We start from the raw sequence: 26,411 nt of genomic DNA, 5'->3' as shown, positions 1-26,411 counted from the left end.
GCACAAAACCACCACAAAAAAAGAAAAAAAAAAAAAAAAAGAAAGAAAGAAAAAAAAGAGCTGCTCTCTAGGGGCTGAGCTTGTTTCCTATATAGTAATTTCAGAGAGGTGAATCTTCCACTAACCTGGTTGGCTGACACAAATTGTACAGGGAACAACAGGAGGCTTGTCAGCACTGCTCCAGAATACAAATGAACGTAACAGGCGGATAGCATTAAACTCACCTAAAGATAAAATTATTATCTTCAGTCATTGAGAAAGATGATAACTTAACCACAGGATGTATCGCAATTAGCTTCCTCAGCAGCCTACAGAAGCAATATATACAAATTACAAGATAATCTTCCACAATTTGAAACCATTTAGGATCTTTAGCATCATATACTTGGATCAATTTAAATCTTAAAGTTGCTATCATCTTTCCTTCTTACTCAGAAATAAATATCTTCTCATTTTCTAGTGAAACACAGTAGATGTGTTTTTTATCTGGTTTTACTGTATCATTTCTTTCTTTTAAGTGAGATGGTTGAGCTATTAAACAAACTCCACTGGACTGTGGTTGCAAAGCACAAGCAGCGCTGGCCACCTCAATATCTGTATGAGATTGCCTCTAGTGGCAAGGAACTGAAAAAGATTTTCGCAAAGAGAGAGATGAAAAATTCCAATTGAGAAATAATTCTGCTGGGGGGGGGGAGAAGGGGGAGCAATAATGCTGCATGTAGAAATCTTTAAGCTTTCATCCATTTCTAGGAAGCTAGAATGGGAGGAGCATCCCTCCTACTCCTGAAGACATCTGAAATGTGGGGATATCAGGAAACTACTGCAGTTCAAGCAAGGTTTTGGCAAATTAAAACTTGTCAGAATCACAGCAAACTTCCCGTTGATCTGGGTCCACTTATACTTTCATTACGATGCTGTGCTTCTTTCTGATATTCCCCTTTGGATGTCTAATACTTAAAAACTAGCTCAAGAACTTGAGAGGCTTGATTCTCCGCACCACTTGGGAGTAGCCAAGATATTTCTTTCTATGGCCTTCTCCTTCCTCCTCCTGCCTTGTTTTTGACTTAGCATCTGGCAAAACTGGAAAAACCCTGGGACATAAAAATTCCCTTAACTGTGAGTAAGCCCTCATTATTATGTCTTTCTTTATAAAATGGCTTGTTTGATTAATGCCTGTTTGCATGGAAAATTCTCTCCTCTCCTTTGCTCTCTCCTGCAATTGCTTTGCGTTTTAGTGTCTGCTTTGGCAAGGGGAAAAAGCTGGATGCTGCCTTAAATCATGGCCCCTTTCTGAGATCTGTGGGACTTCTGTTGTTCATTTCCATAGCACCAATATTTGACCCTTATTTTTAACAGCTAGAGCCTCCAACAGTGGCCCACCGCACCACTTTAAGGCTCCGGACTGAATGGCCAAGCCCAAAGTTGCTATTTAAAATACCAGTGATTTTTCAAAAGCCTGTTTAATTCATTAGACTTTATCCAATTCACTCAGCCTTGTTCAGATGAACGCAGTTAGCTGTGTTCTCTCGTGCTTCCTTGCCTTCTACGTGGCAGCACTTTTAACTTTGCACAGAGGAAGGATTTACCGCAAACCAAGTTTAAAAAATAAAAATCCTTCCCTATTGAAATCTGAGGCTGGTACTTGCACCTGTGATGATTTCAGAGTGACTGAATCTTTGCTATAGGAAGTTGACTATTTAAAACCTAAACAGCAGACTAACACTTTTTAACAAAACAGCCTGACTTGAGTTTATGGAAACCAGTACCAGACCTGCAAACATTTATGTATTTGGCAATTACAGGTAGCTGTCTGGAGTCACAGCCAATGGAATTAAACATTGGAGAGATTGTGATTCATGATATAATCTGATTATGAAGCTAATTACACCTCCTGTCATTGTTGACAATGTATGATTATAGAGACAAAAATCTTGGTTCTGCTAGTAGAATTCCATGGGAGGGTATAGACAGAGGGAAAGAAAGAAAAGAAAACAAAAGAAACCAAAACAACCTTCTCATTTAAGAAAAGACGACCTGAGTCCAGAAAAAAGAAGGACAAAAAAAAGAAAAAAGAAAATAATCACACCCGACAAGAACACTGAAGTTACCTTAAAATGCTAAAAGAAATAATACATGGATAAAAAGGTATACAAGGCTATTTTCAATGCATCTCTAAGTAAACTTATAAATGCAATTTTGAAATTTCCAGAAAACTAGAATGGAAAAAGAATTATGAAATAAAATGTTGAACATAGCACACAGTTCCAACTTTGCAAGAAAGGCAATGCATTCCAGTACATCATGCAGATGCCAAGGCTTCTCTCAGACAAAAGCACATCTTTTTTTGAGAATCAGAAATCCTTTTTAGAAGCAAGGACTGGATTCACTACCCCTTGTGATCTGCAGTGTCCTAGTTACATATGTACAGCTAATATAGAAATGTATTTGTAAGCCTTTCGTATTTTCTATGGCATTGCTTAGTCTGTAAGCTCATCCCTTAGTTGCTGATTTTAAAAAAACTTCTCATTGCAATGAAAATTAAGTTAATTTCTCAAGTTACATCGTAAAATCCTGCATGCTCAGAAGGCTATGGCTTTTTTTCTGTAATGAATTTTGTTTTCAAAATCTCAATTACTATGGGACATCCTTCCCTAATGCTAATTGAATTTTAGATATTTTTTCGGATTACAATAAAACCTAAAGTTTAAGGAGTCTGTTTCCCGTGCAACTGAAATTTTTAACAAGACTAAATTTCCTTAAGATGGTAAGTTACTGCACTCATGGGAGAATTTCAGTGACGTTACTGAAAAGGAAGTTTTGGTTGGTTGTGCCTGCAGAGGAAAATAGAGAGCCAAATAAAGTTTGTAACACACACACACAAAATCTGAGAATTTTAGCAGAGAGAGAAAAAAAACTCATTATTTTTGAGCTTTTGATTGGCAAACTGCTACAAAAAAAAGTGTGTACGGAGAGAAATTGTTTTGTGGGTTTAGACATAATATTCTACACTGGTTCCAAGGACCCTGCAGGTCATGCTACAAATCTCACCTATTTGCCCTGACTTATAGATGTTTAAGGGTCTCTGGCAAGAATTAAAGATAGTGGCATGGCTCGCTTTTACCTTTGGTTAAGTGTTGTAAGTTTTCATACAGAGCAGTCATTCTCCCTATTTTCATAATTTCTTTAGCATATCTACAAGACATCTGGACCCTCAGCTTCATCTCTATGCACTCTATAAATGAAAAAGGGACTTTAATTTCTCTTGGTGTAATTTTCTGAATCATCAATAATTACTTCTAGACCACTGCAGATGCACAGTAGGGGCAGGAAGAAGGAGCCTAGATTTTTCTGTTCTCAGTAATGGTTCTCTCCTCAAATTTTTGTATCAATACTGCTGTTAAAATTTTGTTTCCAAATCCACAGCTGAATCTAATAGCTACAAAAAGGCTAATAAAAACAGCACTTAGAAATGGTATCCATCTCTCCTGAACAGAAACTAGTCAGTCCCAAAAACCTGAACTTTTGAATTTAAAAATGTAACTTTACTCGGCCTCCCAGAAAACATAATTGAATTTGGATTCACAAAGCAAAAGGGCAAAAATGGTACGTTGTTTTAGACTCTGTCAGTGTTTTAAATCTGGAAAGTGCTACTCTTTGAAGCAATAAACTAAATTATTATCATTCATATTCTGATCATTCATAAATTCAATGTAAATTTTAGACACCTAAAAGAGGAGGTTCAGGGCGAACTGTGCTGAAGTATGCTTATAATGATCAGTTTTTGGAAGAGTGAAGTTTATTGCATGCACACATTAGCCACTTATTTGCCTAAATGCACGACATCAAAGCCTTACTGGTTAGTCCTGGGAGCAAACTTCTGATGGGTATTTAAAGTGTGACTGAAGATAAATCAATGGGGTTTTTTTTCTAGGAATAATCTTATATCCTAACCATAGAAATGTGAGCTTCCCACAGCCGGGCACACATACAGGCTTAAAAATGCCATTCCCTTTCATGGTTGTAAACCAAAACAACAAATCATTTCAGTAAGATCATTTTCTGTTTTCTGCTTGTTCCTACAAATAAAGAAAGGCATGGGCCTATCCCATTTTCAAACAACAAAAAAATCATTTGGGGATTTAACAATAATTTAATTTGTATTAACCATGGCACAACATAAACATTTTCCTCAAAGCTAAGTACAAACAGCTTACGCACATTTTCCATGTGTGGGTTTTTTTGTGTCTGTGAGCTGCTGAGACTGTTTTCATTAAAACAAAGAAAAAACCACTTCCCGTATGAATCAGAGTTTCATATTTAAACTGCAGGATTCCTCATTTAATGGTTTACTTGTTGATTGAATTAATATGGATGTTTAGAAAAGGTGGACCAACTAGAAAAACAGAGTAAGAGCACAGGGAATACCATTACAGAACAGGGAAGAGTGAGATTCAATTAGCATAGGGCCAGAGCAAACAGATACGACATGAGAACCTGTACTTTTTTGACCCCCTATTTCCATCAATATTAATTTGTGACATGCTTCCACACAAGCTTTGAGGCAGGACTGTGAGCACAATCTTGCTTGGATTTCTTAATGTCAGAAAGAGATAAAACACAAAGTGCATGAGCTTCAGCTGTGGTGGCCAGTCTTGGCACTGTCAGTGTATCTCGTCCAAAAATCTGCCTTAATGAGGCCATATGTTCACTTAAAATGTCCTCACACTTCATACAGCAGCTTTTTTTGTCAGCGAGCTACGTGGTGGGCAGCCTCTTGGAAAGGTGGCAGGATGGGTGGGAAACTGGGTGATAAAGCTGGTGCTGCAGGACAAGGCACTTGATGTAGTTGGGTCACCAAGACCGAGAGAGTTCCCCCTCAGGTGACACTGATAGCCTGTGGGACCCTCAAGAAAGACAGCAGGAGAGTACAGACAGCAGATCTGGACCATGGATTTGGTATCCCTATGTATAGAGCTGAAGGGCTGAACAGCAGGTCTAGACACCAACCCACCCCAAAGCTATAATAAGCTCTACATGACAAGACCTCACTTGTAGGTGTCCAAGGTTTGCTGGACAGCCAGGAGGTTAAGGCACCTTTGAAAATGAGTTAGTCAGAATCTTTAGTAGATAATCTTTGTTCTTGCCTCAGGTGTGGGCTTGGTACAATTGTTTCATCTGAATGTTTTTCCCATTGTAATAGAAATCACCCACTGACTCAAGGATTTTAACTCACTGCTGGTTTTTTGCCAAGAAAGCAGAATCTTTCAGCTTTCTGTGAACTGGAAGAGAGATGTTACAATTAGCCACAAGCAGTATATTGCTCCCTAAATACAAGAGAAAGGTACTGCAATTTGCTGCACAAAGGAAGTTAGTTAAAACCATCGAATCCACACGGAACAGATTTAAACAAAGTGCTCTCTGGTTTGCCAGGACAACAGCCCTGCACACAGACATCACACAAACAGCAAGATGTGTACGCCTGGGTTTTGTTTGATCAAATGAGCAGCACAGCAGGGTCATAGCCGATAGCACCGTTACTTATTTCAGCATCTTGCAACTGGTGTCGACACGCTTTTTAAGCCGTGAGGCATAGAGCACGCGGAAACCCAGAGGCTTTTTCTGTGCCTCTTATTGCTTCTGATGGTGGCATAACCATTTCTGCTGTTAGTACCTATCACCTTTTTGAGGCCAGTGGAGGAGGTTGAAGGTTTTCCACCAACTCAGATTTTATCCTGTTTCCTACAGCACGGCAGGCTCTAGCAATTGTTGTAAAACAGCAAGCCAGTAGAGAAGAAAACACTCTCAGAGTTTTTGCTGTGTTGGATTCTGATCAAACCAACTATGAGACATGGCTGGAGAACCAGGCCCTACCACATCCCAAATAGGTTGTTTCTGCTTCCCATTCCTAGGCCAGCAGCAAAGCCTGCTGAGCATCCAAGCGTCTTACCGTGCTGGGGACTAGGGACTGACCCTGTGAAACTGGGGGTGTGCGGTGGGGAGGCTGACTCCTATCTCTGTGTGCTGGTTCAGAAAAATGAGCCCAGCTCAAAAGAAGAGGCTGGAAAGGAGGAGCTGACAGAAAGGAAGCGTGGTACAGCGATGGAGAGGTGGAGGCAATGGAAAGTAGCAGAGGGAAGGCAGGGAGAGGGGACTTCCCATTGGAGATTGTGTGCTGGTAAGATCGGCTCCAACATTTAGAAAACCATAGCACTGGTGTGTGCCAAGTCCTGGGGTTTTTCTCTCTCTCTCTCTCTTTCAAACAGAAAGCAGTACATAATTTTAAAATGCAAAATTTTTTAGAACCACAAGCAGAAGCAGAATTTGCCTAGACTGATGCAGTTTTTGTCTTTCTTACAGAGCAATAGTGTAGTGAGCAGCAGATCCCATGAGCACCTACACCTCAGGGTTTCCTTCCTCCACAGACACTCAGATGTCTGATAGACACCGAGTTCTGGATCAGGCTGCCTGGAAAGCTTCTTGCTGACTTTGAGCTTCTCCCCAGCCACCTGCTTTCAAGAACTTCACAGGCGCTTAATACAATCCCAGGCCACTGTCAAATTTGGTTGAACCACACCATGAGTTCATAAAAGATTGGCCACATGTGTAAGGAGAGATTAATAATTAATACAGTCTGTCCTAATGCATAATGGCTTTTTTTTCATTAGGAAGTGGGCCTAACAAAAAGATAAACACGTTCCTGCTCTATTCACAACCACTCCCAGGCCAACTTTGGCTCCTGGTTATATAGGTATAAACCCAGAATTATTCTGATTCACCAGCTAACTTCAGTGACAGTGGGGAGTAACTCAAAATGCTTAACTAGACTGACATATTCACACCACTTAACTGCTGCAGTTCTCTACGTAACAGGTAACAGCACATGTTTACAAGAAATGATGGGGGCAGCACATAGTAAATCTTTGAACAACTCCTCGCTTGTGGTTGCAAATTAAAACATCTGAAACAGAAGGTTAGAATTCAGAACACTGCATGGCATATTTTAATTTTGCCTTTTTAGTAGGACACAAGAAATGAGAATATTTAAACACATTCTGGAAAAACCTGTACTCCATTGCCTGAGGTACATTATTTTCACAGGACATTGCTAATCCAAAAAACATCACAAAATAAACAAGGCAAAATTAGCTTCCTTTGTTACTGACTACTGCTACATTATAATAAAAGAATTATAAATCTGGGTTCATTTTTTCCTATCATTGTTCTATGCCTACTTTTGTATTCTGCTGGATTAGAACAGATTAATTTTAGTTTTCTTTCTAGCCACTTTTCATGTCCTGGCTCAATAACAAGGCTCCGTTTTTCTAAAAAGAACGAAGTCTCAACATCTTCCATAAATTTTCCATTCATGCTACAGTTGCATAGAAAATAAATCTTAACAACTTTAATATTTGGACTTAGACTAGCTGGCAAAACAGATTTCTCAGTAAGTGACAACACTTTTTCAGATAGTTGTCTTCAGCCCATTTTTTAACACTTTATACCACTTCATTGCTTCAAGCCCCAGATCCTTTATTCTAGCTAGCTAGCTGAATTCTTGCTCTTACCCCATCGTTGACTGCTCTGACAGGAAAACTCTCTTATTGCCAATGGAAGAACAAGATGTGGCTTTGTGGTTGTTTTTTTTTAAAAAAAAAAGAAAAAGAAAGCCTTACAGGCTTCCCCCCACCTGTCAGAGGGCATCTCCACTTGCTCCAAAAGCCACCTTCTGCTGGTCAGGGCAGCGTTGATGTCTCCCATGGAAAGCAGGGAAGCCAGCCCCAGACATGCAGCCTCTCCTCACTTTGAACCCTCTCCCTGTCTGACCAAAGGGGTCCTATGAAAACAAAAATACCCCAGGCAGCCTGCCCACCTTCTGCCCTTAATTAGACAGATTGCTGGCCTTTCATTTCACCAGTTGGAAGCCAGCAGGTAAGTCACAGGAGGTGTCCTCCACAACAGGTCCCAGCCTGCATCATCCTAAACCGGGCTGTACTGGGCAGGGCAAAAATAGGCAACGGCTGAAACTCTGGGCTTTAGGAAAACAGGGATCTATTCCCCTCCAGGTAATCTCAGGCAATCCATCTGTCCCACCTTCTAGCTGCAGACTAGAGAAAAGACGACTGGTTTTGATGTCTAAAGAACAAAGTTAAAAGTTTATCGAGAAGTCTCGGTAGGGACATGGTTGAGGCATCAAAGAATGTACTTAACCTTGATTAGGATGTGAAACAAAACCATGTCTCTTATGCGTTCTTTTTGCAGTTGCTTAGATATAAGATAGCAAAAAAAAAAAAAAAAAAAAAAAAAACAAAACCACTTCTGGACCAAATTCAAGCCAAGAGTGTATCCCAAACTAATCTTGGGTAATTATAATCCTGAAATACACACCCCTTTGTGAATAATGAGCATGCTAATCAGGTAACCTCCCTAAATGTTTTAAACATGAGCTCAGATGCATATGTAGAGTTAGTAGTGATAAATGAATTATTATTAACCAATCGGCTTTATTTTATCATTATAAATATTGAGTGGTTGGAAACGTGTGTGTGCTGGCTGCTGTTAAATGCCCAGCACCCGATTCTGCAGAACTGAAATAAAACCAAGTATCTCTACTCAGTGTGTTGATGGGCTCTCAAACACCGGGTGAAGAACCCATGTTTAGGGACAACACTTTTATCTGCTGTTTCCATCACAGACTCTTCTAATGGTCAGTGTGTGTTTGAGCAGGACCTGGCACAATGGGGTCATGCTATTGTTTGGAGGCTCCCAGCCTACCCTCATACAGAAAGCAATAACAACAGCTACAAACAAAGGTATTCTGAGGCTGGTTCACTTTAAAACCTATGCCCTGAATGTAAGTGTTCTCCAGTAGATTCAGCTTTGTTTTCTGCAGCATACACAGCGGTGTGCTTTTACCCACAGTAATTGACATTTGCACCAGCCCAGTTTCAACGAAGATCAATCTGACTCCTTCCTAATAACAACAGAGAGTCATCCTGGATGACAGATTTCAGCCTCTAACTTAATTGATCGCACTGATAGAGATTTTGGGAAGTATTATTCTAGCACAGCAACACAAATCGAATCGGACAAGCAGACCCAGAGGAAGGTGAATGTCTTTCCCAGAAGTGTGGTTTTACAACATTCAAGGGTTGTGAATGTTATTTTGATACAGGGCAAGGAAAAAAAAATTATATGAATGATAGAGTAAGTCTAGAAAACACAACAACCAGGTCCTGTTGCCATTCCTTAAACTCATTAGCTCCCTTCTCTGTGAAAAGTAACACTGAAAACTCCCAACACTCCAGGGCAGTAACGGCAGCAATTCCCTGGCATTTCGTTCATGGATCACTGTCAACATTGTGAATGCACTCCGGGCTACCACGCTGCCTTGTAACACCAGCCTTTTAAGGCAGCGTGGCTTTGCAGGCCTCTAGCAATCCGTGGAGCGTAGCTGAGAATCACTGCTCTTGATAATGTGACTTCCACAAATCTCCAGTAGACTAACGACAGAGCTGCCCACATCCAAGGTCAAGTTGTCGTGCTGGCTACAGTTTTGCATTTGATTTCTGAAGCTGGGGCAAGTGGAAGTGATGAATCTAGTACCTCTTCACTTAGAGGTCACTTACTTAAATATCAAGCCACCAGCTTCTGCTGTAACTCCCGGGATTTGCCTCATCAATTCAATCCCGAGTGCCCTGCTGTAGCAGCAGCAGCCTCGAGGAAAGCATCGAGCCTTATCCTAAGCCTTCTCCTGGAGTCAGATTGCACGGTAACAAGGAATTCCTGGCACTACGGTACAGTAAACAGTTCTCCCATGTCCAGGATATAACACCAGAACAGATGATAATAAATAAGCCACTTCAACAGGGCTGTGAAAAATGATCCGTGACATATCGGTGGCGAAGCAAATGTCATGTCGGAAGAGGCTTGTCTGGGTGCCTACAGGAGAGCACACTGACCGTCTGGCTCCGACTCGCAGCCCGCTACTAGAACGGCACTGGGAGCATATTGGGGACTGACTAATTCTGCACAGCGGTTCTCTACCTACCGAGCTATTAGCGTCACAGCGCATCAAACGGGCTGTCACAAACCTCTTTATCACCCCTGCCCCAAATTCAGGCAGGTATCCAGCAGCAACTGTTCAGTACAGATACATGCACATGTGTCAGCTCTCTGGTAGGCTGGACCCCTGCATCTACTTCGGGGCAGAATTACAGCCCCCTTGCGTTTTGAGATCACTACAGTCACGCAGGAGAAGTGCAGCTCCTTACATAAAAAGCCTCTCTTCGTGTTCACTTGAAGAGCTATTCACAAATGCTAACATCAGCCTGGTGAGACCATGCTTCTTTCTATAGTCAGTGGAGAAGCAACTCCATTGGAGAGCAAGGTGATCCAGAACAGAGGCCTAACTTAACTATTCTGGTGGCCCTCTCCCTCTATTCACTGCTGTCTAGGGAGCCTTTGCCAATACACCCTCCTTTTATGCTGCTACCTCCTAAGATCTTACTATGAATCTCATGGTATTTGATGTTTCTCTTGAAGGCCTTTTCCCTGAAGTCATTTAGTTATATAGTAATCTCAACTTTTTCTAAATACATATATGTAATTATGATAATCGATATATATATGCCTTGCCATGGTGGAGAAAACTTTAAAGTGTGAAGTCCACAGACTAAAAAAAGCAGGAAGATGACAAAATAAAAGTAAACCAGAATTACTACAGCTTTGCTTTAAGGCCAACCTCATGATATTTCAGGGCTTGACACTAGCAAAACTCAACTCTTACTGCAATAGTCTAAGAAGTCATTTGAAATTTGCAAAAGGAATACTTACATTTACCTTGTGTTTTGCTCCAAAGGTTTTTTTATAATATGTTCAATGTTTGGTTTTGTGAGATGCTCATATATATTAGAATTCCATTCTATTTGTCATTTTAAACAAAATTAGTTTTTTGCAGTAGGCTGGAGAAAAATGTGCCTCTTTTTAATATCTGCACACATAAGCAATGCTCATGATGTTTTAGGAAAACTATTAAAATTCTTATGACCGACAGTCACAGTTGCTTTGAATAAAAAGGACTTCTAGAAGGCGCATTATAAAAATCTGTTAATTCTCAAAAAGCACAAAATAAAATGACCACTTCAGAAATCATATTCAATATTCAGAGTCATTTTCATACTAAGATCACATTTAAAAGTTTGGATGTTGTTCAGAGAGAGAAGCAGTCTTAAGTACATGCTGATGATGATTTTCCCAGAATGAACTCTGTATTTTAGGTCCGTTCCTGCTCTTCCTCTGGATAATTTTGTTGGAGTTCCTCTTGTATAATGGCCATGATCATTAGATGAAAATAGTGGAGATATTCCAACAATTTAGAATAATCCACCTTTCCAAAGACACTGATGACACAATACCGGAACGATCAAATTTGAGACGATGGGGACTTGATTATATTTGATTATTAGATCTCTTTAAACTGCTTCTGACTGAATTCTTAAAGATTAAGTCACAACTAGTTAATCCCCACATTCTCTGATAAGAACGAATTAATGGAATTTGCATTTCATTCTTGGAAGAAACTTCACAAGGGGATCTGCCATCCCACACACTGGCCATCCAACCACCAGCAGGAACCTACACAGCACCCAGACAGGTCTCCAGCTCACGAGGTGCAGAGAAGCAATCAGCACAGCAGGGAATGCCAGATCTTGCCCCAACTTATGCAACAGGCTAGAAGCAGGCAAGTCCTAGGCCCTCTCAGCTGCAATCACCTCTTTGATAGAGCTCCAGGTGAAAACCCTGAGAAATTTCTGATTTTCTGTATTGCTGGAGAAGGGGAACAAATGAATAATCAATGCATGTAGGGTCAGGAGAGCAGGTCACGGTGTCCTATGAGCCATGAACCATCACACAGCAAAGGGCCACAAAATTACCCATTTTATTTAACATCCTCTGTGGACCACAGAAGTCTATTCCACATACCAGTGGATATCTCTATTAGGAAATTACTCAATATACATTCAGGCTCACTTTTTCTTACATTAAGTTTTCTCTTAGTCCCAACCTCTGGTCTTTACTAAACACAGCCTTTTCGGTTTTGACATTAAAATCTGAGAATGATTAGCAGAGCAGTGATGTAATCAACTTACAGTTATTCAAGATGTATACAGGGACATTTTGTTTTCTGTTCCTCTTTCTAGACTCATTGTTATGGAGAAGAGCATTCTTTATTTACCCTTAAATGGGGAATGAAGAGTCTCCCTAAGGGAAGAAAGGGCTTCCTAATACAAAAATAAAGTACTAGAGAATACAAGCCTGGCCCATTTATAAAGAGATACCATGTAAGAAACAATGGGAAAATGCCTTTTCCTTGGTAAGTAAAGGTCACAAACAGTGGAAACTACTAGTCCATTCCAAGGGGAAAACAGGGGGAGCTTATACCTCCAGCCAGGTCCCCAAACATACCTATCTTTTGAACTTATTGTACTACCTCAAAAACCTTAGTATTGGGTCAGTTCTGTTTAATAGCTTTATCAATTATCTGGACAAGGGGATCGAGTGCACCTTCAGTAAGTTTGCAGGCGACACCAAGTTGGGTAGGAATGTTATCTACCTGATGGTGGGAAGCCTCTACAGAGGAATCTGGACAGGCTGGATCAATGGGCCAAGGCCAATGGTATGAGGTTCAACAAGGCCAAGTGCCAGGTCCTGCTCTTGGGTCCATGCAGCACTACAGGCTTGGGGAAGCATGGCTGGAAAGCTGCCTGGGAGACCTGGGAGGACCTGGGAGAGTTGGTCAACAGCCAGCTGAATATGTGCCAGCAGCATGCCCAGGTGGTCAAGAACAGCAATGAAGCTGGTGAAGGGTCTAGAGAACAAGTCCTATGAGGAGTGGCTGAGGGAACTAGGGTTGTTTAGCCTAGAGAAAAGGAGGCTCAGGAGAGACATTATCACTCTACAACTACCTGAAAGAAGGTTGTAGCAAGGTGGGGGGGGTCAGTCTCTTTTCCCAAGTAATAGGCAATAGGACAAAAGGAAATGGCCTCAAGTTGCACGAGGGGAGGTTTAGATGAGAATATTAGGAAAAATTTCTTCACTAAAAGGGTTGTCAAACATTGGAACAGGCTGCCCAGGACAGTGGTGGAGTCACCATCCCTGGAGGTATTCAAAAGACATGTAGATGTGACATTTAGGGGCATGGTTTAGTGGTGGACCTGGCAGTGTTAGGTTTATGGTTGGACTCGATGATCTTAAAGGTCTTTTGATTCTACCCAAAAGGTACTGTAATCAGCTTGTGACACACAAATAGTTTCCTTAAGCACAGGTGCACACACTTACACATTCTGAGCAGCAAGACCTGCTGAACTGACATGCAATTACTGTATCCATATCCCATAACCTGAAGTGGTATTCTTCATACCACTGGTTGATATATAAATCAGAGAAAGAGATATCAGAAATAATCAGTAAATACTGAGTAAATCCAGTGAGCTCTGGGCTGCCACAGCTGTAGGACTACCTATATCCAAGCCAAAGATGCCAGAAATGGTTTATTCATACTTTAACCTCTCAGACAGCCCTACTATGAAAGAAAACACGGTAACTCCATGTTTTAAAACCAGGCTATAACTCCAGTGGTGAAGTCCCTTAGATGGTCAGAGTCACTCAAGTGGCTCACTGCAAGGGTGGGATTTGGTTCAAGATTAAGGCACTTAATATGGAATAAATGTCTGATTTCTTATTACAGTCCAGAAAAACCTATTCAGTATAGCACATAAAGGCCATAGAACCATTCTGCTGATATCTACCTTGGAGTAGGCACCTCTCAAACTAAATCATTTGGTTTCATTAACTGCATTGGTTTGACTTCCATTAACTACGATGGGAATTAAATGGAAATATAAGTGATTTATGAATTTATACAGAAGTATCTCCAGTTACACTAGGTCTCTAGAAACCTCATTTAGGGGGTTTTATCCAGGGCTGACTTCTACTCTAAAATGGCAGGAGGAACCCTCAAGGAAGATGACTTGCAGAGCCAAAGGCTGTGTTTGGATTATGAAACTGTTAACATGTGGATGCTCACAGAGAACAAAACTTCTGGACTCAATGGTGAATGACACACTGCAGATGTTTGCTATACCACTCCAAGAGGAGTAAGTGTTGAAAGTTGCTCACTGTTGAATTGGACCTTCCAGAAGACTCTGGTAAAGACACACCCACACGAGTAATTTTATTTAAAGCAGAGTTCTGTAACATTTCCTTAGTTGCTGTGTTTGGCTGTGCTGACTTACAGACTGACAGTCATATGGATCCCTTCAGGAGTAAGTGGTTGTGGAAACATGACACTTCATACTCAGGTCCAGTGGACTGCTGGAGGCAGCCTCAAGGACAACATCACTTTGACCTTCAACAACAATACACCTCAAAAGGGTACCCTGTGAGACACAGCTCAGCAGTAGAGCAGCACAACAATATGTATAGGCCTGTGACATGTAAACACACCAGCTCTGCACCCTGCTCACTCCTACACCAAGGCCTCCTGTGCTGTGACACTAACAGTGGTCCTGAGCAGAGGTCCTATCTGCCAAATTCTCACAGAGCTGCAGGGTAGCACTGCTGAAGCACCAGGACAAATATCTGAAGCATCAGTTCTCAGAGCAACCCAGGGATAACTAGATCTAGAAACATACAGAAAAAAGAGCAAAGATGTATTTGAATTAAGTGGTTCCTCCTATTTCATTCCTTGCCAATCCCCTTCTTACACGAGAAGGTGTCATCAGCCTAATTACAACACCCACATCTCTATTACCATAAGAAAAAAAAAAAAAAGTAGAGTAAATGCCCTTTATGTGCCCTTCTGAAGTCTCCTGCACATTTCTTGCTGCTCTCCCAGCTATAATGGGCCAGAGGCAACCTGTTTCCTCACCTGATGACTCCATGACAGCCCCCCACAGATGCTGTCTGCAAAAGCCTTTTCCCTGCAACGAAGCAGAGCCAGCCCGCAACAGTTCTATTCATAGAGCAAGAGAAAAAATCTGCTCAGGATTGGATGTTCCTAGGTGAGCAGCTACAGTAACTGATCCAAATGTTTCCCTTGTATTATGTGATCAGTGAGAATGTGTGTTTTCATTTGCATTTTCACCCCTTGGTTTTCTGCATTTGGTAAATACTGGCAAAGTAAATGTTAAGATGTCAGCTCTCTCTTCTAGGAAGTGATTGACAGTCCCTGAGTGCTCTGGGCTTTTTATAACCAATGTGACTGACAGCTTTTAAGTGGAAGCAGTTCATGCAAGTTTCAAATGTTAGTTGTCTGCACGAATAATGCGGAATATTGGCTTTTCTTGTATCTATCTAATGGTATTTCCTCCTGCGTCGGCAGCCGCACTAAACCCTCAGTTGTTAAAAGAAAAAAAAAAAGAAAAAAGAAAAGCCTGTGTTATCTGCTCTGCACATTTCTAAAGCTCTCAGTCTAACAAAAGGCAGAGTAAACCAATGCCTGTATTTTAAGTTCTTGCATTTCAAAGTAGTGCGGCAAATAATTCATATCAGGCTTAGCTAAAAGATGATGGTATCTTGTACAGGAACATTTCTATGTAATCATTTTCAAGCTTTCTGCACCAAAAACTTCCAAGGAATACAGCAGTATTATCCTATCAATGTACTCTATCAAAGCAGTTAGCAACCACGCTACTGGGACCGGTATACCTCTTGCCTTGCCCCTCTAGTAACTAAGGCAAACAGGTGTGCTAAATATTATACATTAAATTTAAGGTAAAGACCAGAAATGTACATGCTACTTCACAAACGTGACAAAATTAGCAGCTTGTGCAGTTCTGCATTTCAAGTCCAAGTGTAGATGAAAGAAAAAAATAGTGTATTTAGTGCATGGACAATTGTTTATTTAAATGCACCTATTTTACTTTGCAACAGACAAGTAATTTAAGTGCTGTTGGTAAGAACGTATCAACCGTGAGATAACAACTTGTAAAAATGATGCTGATCATTCTTCCCAGTAAAGAGACAGAGGGATCTAACAATGCTCGTTCACTGAAAAAGTTTCCCAGAATAAATTTGAAGTAGAAGTAATTGAAGGGCAACCTGGTTATCAAAAGTTTCAGAATTATCCTTCATTTCATGTATATTTTTGCTGCAGGACTTTAATTTTGTACTTTTTCCATGCTGTGTAACTCTGGAAATATTTTCAGTGTGAGCACCTCAGTGTGCATCAATAAAAACATCTTATGCTTTCTGAATAGAGCAAGAGGATAGAGGCTCTACATAAAGCTGGGCTACTCAAGGAAGAGAAGTTTATTTCCCATAGAAAAATCAAAAAGCAAGGTCCCTTTGTAGTTGGACACCACGACAAAGATCCAGTGAACACACACTCCCTCAACTCTTCTATTTCCCAACCCTGGCTCAGCATCACCAACACCCATCCTCTAAGAGAAAATATCCAGGTGCTGCCCAGCAGCAGGGAAGAGCCAGGCTCAGACTTTGCATCGAAGCAGTGCCTTGTCCCCAGTGCCCTTCTCCCCCCAGTGACACAGCCCTGTGGCTCAGCTGAACGATACAGGGTATGTATACAGCACAATGGAGAGAGAGAGAGAGAGAGGGCACCGAAGAGCAAATCTCTAAGAATTTCTCTTTGCTGAACTGCATGTCAGCCTAGAATTAACCGTAGGTGCTCAAGAAACTGAAGCTGCAATCAGAGAAATCAGTCGGCGGGGCACCATCCAGATTTTGCAATGCCATCATCGTAAGAAGATTACTGAGTAATTGTTAGGATACAGAACAGACTTTTCCAAACCTGTAAATAATACATTGCTCTCAGTGGAGAGCCTTTGGTTGCCTATGAAAGAGAAACCAGTTGCATATTAAGTGATATTCCTGATATTCCACCTCACTTTCTTGGATATGGTACAAGATTTTTATAGTTGCCTTTTCCTGTTCAGTTACATGACTTTGATGCTTTTTTTTTTTTTTTAAAGGAATGTAAGTGACCATCATTTGTTAACTGTAAAACATAATCTACCTCAGAGAGTAATACAATTTCCTATTCTTTTCAGCTTCTCATTTTTCTCAACTTTAATGCAGTTGTGCAAGATTTTCCCCTCTCCAGAGGGCAGGCAATAATCAGGTTAGTTTGGTATCTTTATGACACTGACCTTAAAGTTCATTTAATTTTCTCTCCTATTTCCACCCCCATCCCCCTGCCAAGCCTTCCCTTTTTTTTTTTTTCCCCCTACAGTGTTGAATATCCCTAAAAAGAGAAACCGGACACACAAATCATTTTACCTCAAAATTTATCAGTGTGAAATATAAAAAAAAAAAAATTACTGCTCAACAAATGTATGAAGTTACTTTAATCTTTCATGACAACTGTGTCCATTCATTTTCTTTCTTTTTATATAGAACAAATTTCATCTTGAAATAGATTAGAAAAGGGCCAGAATACTAGGTTTGTTTCCTGTAAAGAAAATAAGTGAACTCACTTAACCCTGCTAAGACAAATACTTTTCCAAGTTTTGGAGATAAGTGCTTTATTTATACCCTATTTAGGTACTATAAACAGTTAAAAAAAATTTGGATTTCCTCTGAATAATTGATTGGAACACATGCAGCAACGCTGATTAATCTAAGCCACATTATCTTCTGGAAATGTTCTCTTTTTATCTGTGCCTTTAAGGCTGCTGCAAGTTATAACCCAACCAGAGATAGTCCAAGTTCTACAGAACTACAAGTTGCTTTCTCAATTTTTCAAAACCTCAGGCTCCCCACAAACAAGTGACAGAAAAGCGAGGAAGAAATGTATCTGCAGTTGAGTGGGTATTTTTTTTAAAAAAGAAAGAAAAATTTTTCCCATAGACAGCAGTGTTTCAAGTATCTACACCAAGTAACCTGAATTTAGGATATTTTCAGTTTAAGTTCCTTCCTCCTCAAGTCATTCACTTCAGCACTAATATGCACCACCTGCATTTTTAGATGCTAGAAAGGCAGAATTAGGTTCTGACAGTATGCATTTGCTAAAATAACAGATTGCCATATTAGCAAAGATTTAGCTAGAGATGATTTATTACAGAATATTCCACTTGGCATCTGCTAGACACATCGGATACTGCCAAGGTTAGCTACGCAGGAGTTTTTCCCTGACTCCAACCTCTGTTCCAGAATAATATTAAGATGAAGAATACATACTTTGTGAAGGGGAATGTAATGATTACAACACAATCAGCAAAAAAAGATGCCTTTCTGAGATTACTTCATTATCCCTCCAGTATAATTCTCAAAGAAAGGCTAGGAAATATTTCATGTGAAAAAGAAAAAAGATATTTCTAGATTTTCACAGAATTCTTCAACTTACCATAACAGAACTGCACTTCTGAAAGAAAAGTCAGTGAGTAGGTCAGCAGGAAAATATGAGTTCCTGAGCCATGAGATGGGAGAAGATGATGCTTTTCAAGTTCAGCAATACTGGTTTCTGAAGTTGGGGCTTTCACCTGGTCCATCAGTATATAATGAAGCACCACAACAAGGTTCTAGCTAATGCACTCAGTAAAAGGATGGCACCCAAAGAGATGTGGTGTATATGAACACAGAGTGAAGAAATTTGTCCCTGTTTCATGGTGTGGCCACGCACTGCTGTGCAGGATGGTGGCACCCATCTGCCAACTATGTGGCTTTGGAGAAATTTAGGTTTATACAGCAGCTTTCTGTCAGGTTGCCTGTATTCTGGATAGAGCATGTTACCATTTAGTTTTGATCTGTTTTTTAACGATGGAATTCCTTTCATTCTTCAAACTAGGCTTTATCTGGTGTAACAAGGCAGGCAGATCAGACCAGTTTCCATACAGGCTGGAAACAAAGCTTCTTATTGTAAGCTTCCTGCATGAAGATCTGTTGATTGCCATTTGGTATTGTTCATAGACAGTGACATTTCTGCATGATAGCGGGGTTACACAAAGGCTCCGTGTCCTCCCTGACTCAGCGAGGAATACGTTGGCAGGACTGGAATGAGTCGGCCTATTCTGAACTGCTCAGGGACCACGGGACTACATGAAGAATGTCTGCAGTGACTCAGAGACACGGTGCTTGCAGAGGCACTTGGGACTAACCTTTCTTTGGCGAATGCCTGGTGATGTGTTTAAGGTGCAGCAGGGAATAGGGAAAGTAATCTTGTGTTGATAGGGGATGATCTGGAGCGCTCAGTAACGGGACACTGGTAATTTACAGCCTTAACAATAAAGATGCTTCTTTTGCAGCCAGCTATGTTATGTAAAAGAGAGAGAACATATATATATACACATACATATATATATATATATATATAATTCAAGAAGGTATTAGAAAGCTAAGATTTCAAACCACTATTTTTTCAAGTGTTCCTGCTTCCCTATTCTCTTCTGTTTTACATATCCCAGTTCTGTCATATCTGTAAAAAAGCAAATAAGCGTAAAAAATTCCTATCCTTTGGGAAAAATTGAGTTAGCGTAATGTAATATTCTCTAGCTAACCGTCAACAGCTATAACTGCTTAGCTGTAACAGCTTCCTGATCTACTTTTCAAGGGACTCTTTCTTGAGCTGACATATTCTAACGACAATACCTATGCTCAGGGTCTCTAGAACCTAGTTTTTAAGAGGTAGATAACTTAAGCTCTGTTGCATTTTGACAGGCCTATGAATTATATACAATTAAACTCGAATAACTATAGTGATTAATACAAGTCCAAGCTGTCCCTGTAAAGTTACATTTTCTTTACAATACTTCTCCTTTAAAGACCAAGGGCTTTTTTCTTTTTTTTTGAAAGAAAATTCCTGGGGAGCTCTCAATCCCCTGCTAATACGAATGAGACTGGCTACACAGCACTAAGCTATAGCTCAGGGAGGCCTGCAAAAGTCACGTAAATTATCACTGCACCTGGTAACACTCAGCTCACATCTTCAAATTTTCATTCAAAGCTAGGAACAGCTTTTTATTAATTTATTTATGTTTGTTGCTCAAGCCATGGTGGTTGATCTAAGAACGTGGAAAAAATGTCTATTTTGTTAGCAGGATCTGTGCTGCCAGAAGCTAGCTTACATTTTCCAGGTACCCTAGCTGGTCTAGCAGAAAACATCAGAACCAAAAATCTTATTATTTCCAACAGAAAGTGAATCACAGAATCACAGAATTATCTAGGCTGGAAGAGACCCTTGGGATCATCGAGTTCAGCCATCCACCCTATGATAGGTGCAACGAAGTTGGCATATTTAAGCAGAATACCAAAGTAAAGGGATAAGAACAGGGCCAGCAGGGCAGGATGGAGTTAACAAATCCCACACCAAGAACTGCAAGAAGAGAATCCCACACCATTCTGGCTTAGCAGGAAGACCACAGCCTCACTAGTCAAAAGGCAAAGGAAAGTTTGGGTCAGGACAAATGCGCAGAATTAAGTAACAGAAAATGGCTCCTTGGCCCACGTATGGAGAGGAAGAAACACTAACTGAAAATGCCTTCTTTGGTTAGGCAGACTAACTTATGTTTAGAAACCAAGCTAAGAAAGCATTTTGGTCTGAGCCTAACACTGTCCCTGCGGGTAGCCCCGTTTGTTTATTTTGCCTTGAACCTTCCAACATCCCCTTTGCACAAATCATCCGGCTTTCAAATTTTTGGGTACTGTCCTCTCTTCAACCATGGCCTGCCGCCTCCTTCACAAAGCTCCAGGCCTATTATATTTCAGCCTGCTTGTCATAAAGCCTAACAAGCTATTTCAATAGCTTCCTCACACTTGAGAGTTACTGAGCTTTTAGTGCTTCCTCACCCTTACTTAAAAGGGACTGTTATTGGAAAACCTAATACATTCAATATGACAGGGCTGGATTTACAAATCTACTTGTCTGGTTTCTATTGACATTTAAAAACAATGTTAGCGACAAAAATGTAATTATTCCTAAATGATGGAAACAAGGAGCCAGGCGTTCTGAATGAACTTTTTTTGAACCTCTATTCATTTCACTTCAGATTTTGGCAGAGGGTTTTGCTGGTTTCTATTTTATCCTAACCAGTTTATTCATGTTCCAGACTTTATATGTTCTGTGGCTGTAAAGCTTTCCTGTGGAATTCACCCATTGCCACAGAATTGTGCTGGAGAAACCCAGCACGCCTCTGAAAAATAAGAGAATTTTCTTGCGTTTACATGTAGAGATGAAGTTGAGAACATGCACCAAGCATATGCTGACATAGCTCGCTCTCTCCATCATTTTTCAGGCTGCCTTAAATTGCAATTCTGAAAGGTGTGAACTACCTCATCTATCTCAGTTGGGGCTGGAAGGATTCCCCTCTTCCAATCTGTAGAATCTGCTGATTTGTACTGAGCCATGCAAATTCGGCATTTTTGCTACTAAATTCCCTGTTTTATTGTCTGCCTCTTCCTCTCCAATTGCAGTGGGGACGAATTGAAATACAGAGAAGTGTCCATTTAAGAGAAAATTTTTACTGTAAGGGTGATCCGACACTGGGACAGGTTGCCCAGAGAGGGTGTGGAGTTTCCATCCTTGGAACAATGTCCCGGACTGAGCTGCCCCTGCTTTGAGCGGTGGGTATGGACTATTTCCAGGTCTCTTCTCATCTGAGCTGTTCTGTGGCTGGGTAAATTTTTTCAGCGAGGGAGATGTTTGCTGTTTGTAGCATTTGTTCTTCCAGCACTGTTCCACAGACCCCTCCAGCAACCACCTAGGGACCTAACGAGCATATACAGGTGAAGTCCACAGGTCTCAGCTTACCAATCAACACACTGTCCTACTGCAGCTGGAAAATGATACCCCAGCAAAGCCCTACAAAACCATGAGAGAAATTTTGCTGTCTGTACAGAAGGGCGCTGCTAAGAGTTTATCAGATTTGTCTGGGTAGGAGGCAGAGAGCTACTCTGATGAGTACCTGCCATCTCTACAGACTGAAAGAGTTCACAGCGAGGACAAAAAGCTGAAGGAACAAAAAATGGGTTTTGGTGCAGAAAGATTAGAGGAGACTCACAGATGTAGAAATAGTAATGTGTTGGCAAGGAATCTATGGGTCAGAGTGCTGTGTTCATGTCATACTGTCACCTCCACAAATAGCTGTCTTGCCTGGATTAATTTCTAGTTCTTCCTACTGCTCAGGAATGCAAGACAACCCAACGCTGAGACTGGTGTAACGATAATGTAAGGCACTTCATTGCCCACTTTTGAGTCCACGCTGCTCACTTGCAATCCATTTATTCTACCACTTTACATTGTGCCTTAAACTCAGGTGGGATTTGTGTTGGACAGATTTAGCCAAATTGAGAAGCTTAGCATCAGCTACTCATCCAGGTTCCCCTTACAACAAATCAAAAGAAGCCGACATCTCAAAAGAACAAGACTTCACTTCCCAGAATAAGTATCTGAGACAGGTGGAAAAAGTACAGTTCCAGAACAGGTTGTTATCCATCTAGATTTCCTTTAAGTATCTGAGACAGGTGGAAAAAGTACAGTTCCAGAACAGGTTGTTATCCATCTAGATTTCCATTAATATCTGGCAAAAACAACTTTTAGGTACCAAAAATTGGTTAATGAACATTCTGATAAGATTATAGGGTTACTGGAACAGCACTTCTTATGACGGGGACTCACCTTGTTAGTATCTCCCCTTGCCATAACAGCCCAAACAAACATAGCCTTACAAGTTTAGATATCTACCACAATGAATGTTTTTAAGTTACTACACAACACTGGTCATCTGGACTGAAACACTGTGAACCGACTAGCAATTAAGCATTTTAGTCCATCTAAGATGAGCCCAAGCAAACGTTCTGGTGTCTCCTGTTGGCTGTAGCTGACAAAAGTGAGAGAAAAGGCTGGTCAGCACATTTCCTATCATTCTCTAAGAACAAGCAGGTAGGGATCAGAAAGTACTTCAGAGTCATCATCACAAGCACCACAGTGGACGAAAGGAAATTCAAGATATGCTTCATTAATAAGTGGAAATAAACAGGGCGGGGGGTAGGGGAGATATCAATCTTCAAAACCATTAAGAAATGAAAGCTACCTGTGAGATAACATGACAGCAAAAGTTCCCAAATTGAATCAAGTGTGAAAATTGCTGGAAGAGTAGGACAGAGGTGGGAGTCAGAAATCTTTTTGCCTAATTTTGTCTCTGATGCACTGAAATGACTCCAGCAAATCTTTTATACCCTTTATGCCTTTGTTTCCACATCTGTAATTCAGTTCACAGTTAACCTGTAACACTTACCCCACAAGGACGTAGAAAGGCTTGAAGGGTTCTTGAGATCCAAGACGTGGCTTAGGAAATACAATTATTAAAAATGTGAGCAGCTGGGAGGTGATCAATAACACCGCTGAACAGTATATAAAAATCAGAAGTGTCAATCTCCAGGCACAGGCCCATACAGGTGGAACTAAAGCAGCGTGTCCCCAGGCTAATTGCCTCACAAAGCCTGGGACCTGTTTGCCTCCAGCAGAACACACAGGCTCCCTCCAATATTGTGCTATTAATCAACCCCTAAGTGCAAAACAAAAAACCATGCCCAGACCTCACACAGCTGCAACTTCTTCCACCTAAACCACAAAGGTCCAATAATCTCTTTGAGCAGGGGGAACAAGTGTTCCAGGAGCAACTAATCCAAAGAGGAATAAAGTGCAAGAGGACCAGACTGCTCATAAACATTCAGATGACAGCGCAGGTAGGAATTCAGCCTTAAAGGACGCAGCCTCAGATGAGAAATTACGTACCATGAGCAAACCAGTCGCAGTGACGCAAGGAAACCTGCATCACTGCGTGATTAATTTACATTCCCACCCGTTCAAACCTCACCTATATACAAAATAACAAGAAAAATAAAGTAATTCAGTTACCATACTAAATCACTACAACATTAAGCGTTAGGTAATGGTGTCCTTAAACTAAACTAGGAGACTCATTTCCTTAAAGACTGTTCAAGTGCAAAGCTGCCAGTAGCGTTAGCATTAACTAATGGCAGTAGGAATTTTGCCCCATTTGTAACAGGCTATCATGTTTTCACTACCTGTAATGGAGCTAAACCATGGGAAATATAAGAAAGTTACTGGAATTAGTGAGGGTGCGTATGTTTCTGAGTTTCTAGGAAGGCTGAAGTATGAGAATTTCACAGATGTGGGAACTTCTGATAGCATTCCAGTTGAAACAAACTTGTAACGAGCCCTGTGGAGAGGTTCATTCAACAGGATGAGCTAACCAAGAAAACAGCCATTTCTGGCCAGTCGCATCAATATTAGCAGCAGCTGTGAACTCAGTAAACAGCTCTGTTTTCTGGTTGTCAAAGAGCTGCTAAAGCAGATGTGAAACTCATCAAAAATGGGTCACAAGCAGAGAACATGCAAGGGAATGCATCAATATCAGAGTGATCTCAAAATAAGTCATGCTGGAACGTCTCGGTGGTGTTTATAACCCCTGTGTTTATACCCAAGGCATTGTTGCACGCAACAAGAGGCTGCTTCACGTGGTTCTTACGACAGGACCTTGCACAGCCCGTGCTGTGTGAATAAGGGTGCGGCGCTCGCGGCAGCTGGAGTGTCAGACAGAAGAAAAGGTACTGAATTGCACTCTGCTCTCCTTTGAATTAGGTCTTCTGAGAGAGCTTTTCATTCCTGTCTTTTTTTTTCCCCCCTCAAACTCTATAATTAACCCAGGCTGAGGCACTGCAATGAGCCAAACAGGGAATTTGCCATGGTTTATTTTGCCTTCGCCACTACAAACAGATTACAAACTCACTCTGTCTGATAGGCAGCCCTCCTGCAATAGCCATTCCTCCACGGGCAGGAATCACGGCCAACACAGCGATTATGTTCTCTTTTTTCTCTTTTTCTTTTTTTTTTTCTTCCCTTTTTAAAAACCCATGGGACACAATTCCTCAGAATTGCCCCATATGGAGATTCACTTGGATCTCCTTCTAAGACTCTTGCAGTACTTAAAACACTTAGCTTCCTTTATTATCAGGCATATAAAGGCACGAGATTTAACTCTAAAGGGTGCAGGTTAAAAGAAATAATGTACTTTGTCTCTAACATGACTAAACAAGGAGCCTACATGTCCTGTTATTCCCCTGGCGAGCCTCCGTGGCTGCCCTTCACAGTGCAGGTGTGAGACTGTGTTTGGCCAAATGCCTTCGACAAGCCGAGTCTAAGCCCCATAGCCTGAAGCAGGCTCAAAGACTTCCCACGTCAGTCAGTTGCAAGGCAAGGACAGACACTCTCTTGTCTGGTTGCTTCTACTTCCACTACAATAGCAGGTTTTACCCCTCCGAGACCTTAATGGCATTCTATAATTAAGCACTAATAAAGAGAAGGGACTAGTCAGATAGAAAAAACCCACCAACTATAGTTGGTCCATATGTGGTTAAGGTCAACTCATACATTTAACTAAGAAAAACAGGTCTTCAGTAAGTCTCCAGCACATACATCCCTTCATTTAGGCACTGGCAGCTCAAAACAGTGTTAAAGACAGAAACACTGATGAGACTTCACACTAATGATGTTTCAAACTAGTAACCAAGCTTCCAGACCTTATTCTTTCTCTTCAGGGGGCAGGGGGAAGGGAAGGGAGGGCTCATATACAACTTAAAAGAAACCCTTTGTGGCTTACATTCAGTTGGAAGCCCTTGCCAAGAGAAGTTTATGGTCATTTTAGCATGGATTTCTTATAGCCCGGAATCTAGGGTGAAACATGGTGGTTGACTACCACGTTAAAACTTGGGAGATAACTATTAATAACAGTGATTATTATGTTTATGATGAAAATGCTCAAAGGTGCTTTTTTTTAACCTAGTGGGCTTGTATTATTGTTGTTCATCTAAGCAATAACTCATAAATATTCTTATTCCTATAGCTACAGGTATGAATCTTGGAGGCTGAAGCACGATGCTGCACTGAGCGCTTTTGAAGAACAGTTTCTAGAAAAGGAGGCTGCAGAGAGAACAGAAAGTTGTTACTTTCCTATGAGGACATAAAAGGATTGTTTCATTCTTTCAGAAGAAATCAGGCTACGTACTTGCACTCGGGTTTTTGGCCAGATTGCTCCCTCCCTCCCCTCCTCGTGGGGCAGCACACTAAACGCATTTGGCTGCTGTCCTTTGACTGCCAGGGGTGCTTCCATTCCAGTGGCCGTGCAAGTAGCACGGGTGGACAGGGACTGCAGCAGATTTAAGCTTTTGCTGACAAACAGTTTCAGAACATATTTTCTGTCCCTATAGGTTGCAGTTCATACGTCAGCTCCCACTTTCAAAAACAGAGCAACATGTGTTTCTACCAAGTAAATATAATGCAGACAAACTAGACGGTAACTATTTCAGAAAACTTGGCAGAAGTTCCATTTATGCAAGGCTTTCCAAATGTTCCATATTTGCAGAATAAAGATGAA

General features: G+C 41.0%; 1 long non-coding RNA gene across 1 annotated transcript; it reads left to right on the top strand.

The window, feature by feature from the left end:
- Positions 1 to 816: 816 nt before the first annotated feature.
- On the top strand, positions 817 to 26,411 carry LOC106887361. Its single transcript, XR_001411865.1, has 3 exons — positions 817 to 1,116; positions 24,464 to 24,585; positions 25,881 to 26,411. It is a non-coding gene; the product is annotated as an uncharacterized LOC106887361 (long non-coding RNA).

The sequence above is a fragment of the Calidris pugnax genome, unplaced genomic scaffold (assembly GCF_001431845.1).
Source record: "Calidris pugnax isolate Ruff unplaced genomic scaffold, ASM143184v1 scaffold8, whole genome shotgun sequence".
Classification (NCBI taxonomy): Eukaryota; Metazoa; Chordata; class Aves; order Charadriiformes; family Scolopacidae; genus Calidris; species Calidris pugnax.
This window is presented reverse-complemented; position numbering and strand designations above follow the sequence as displayed.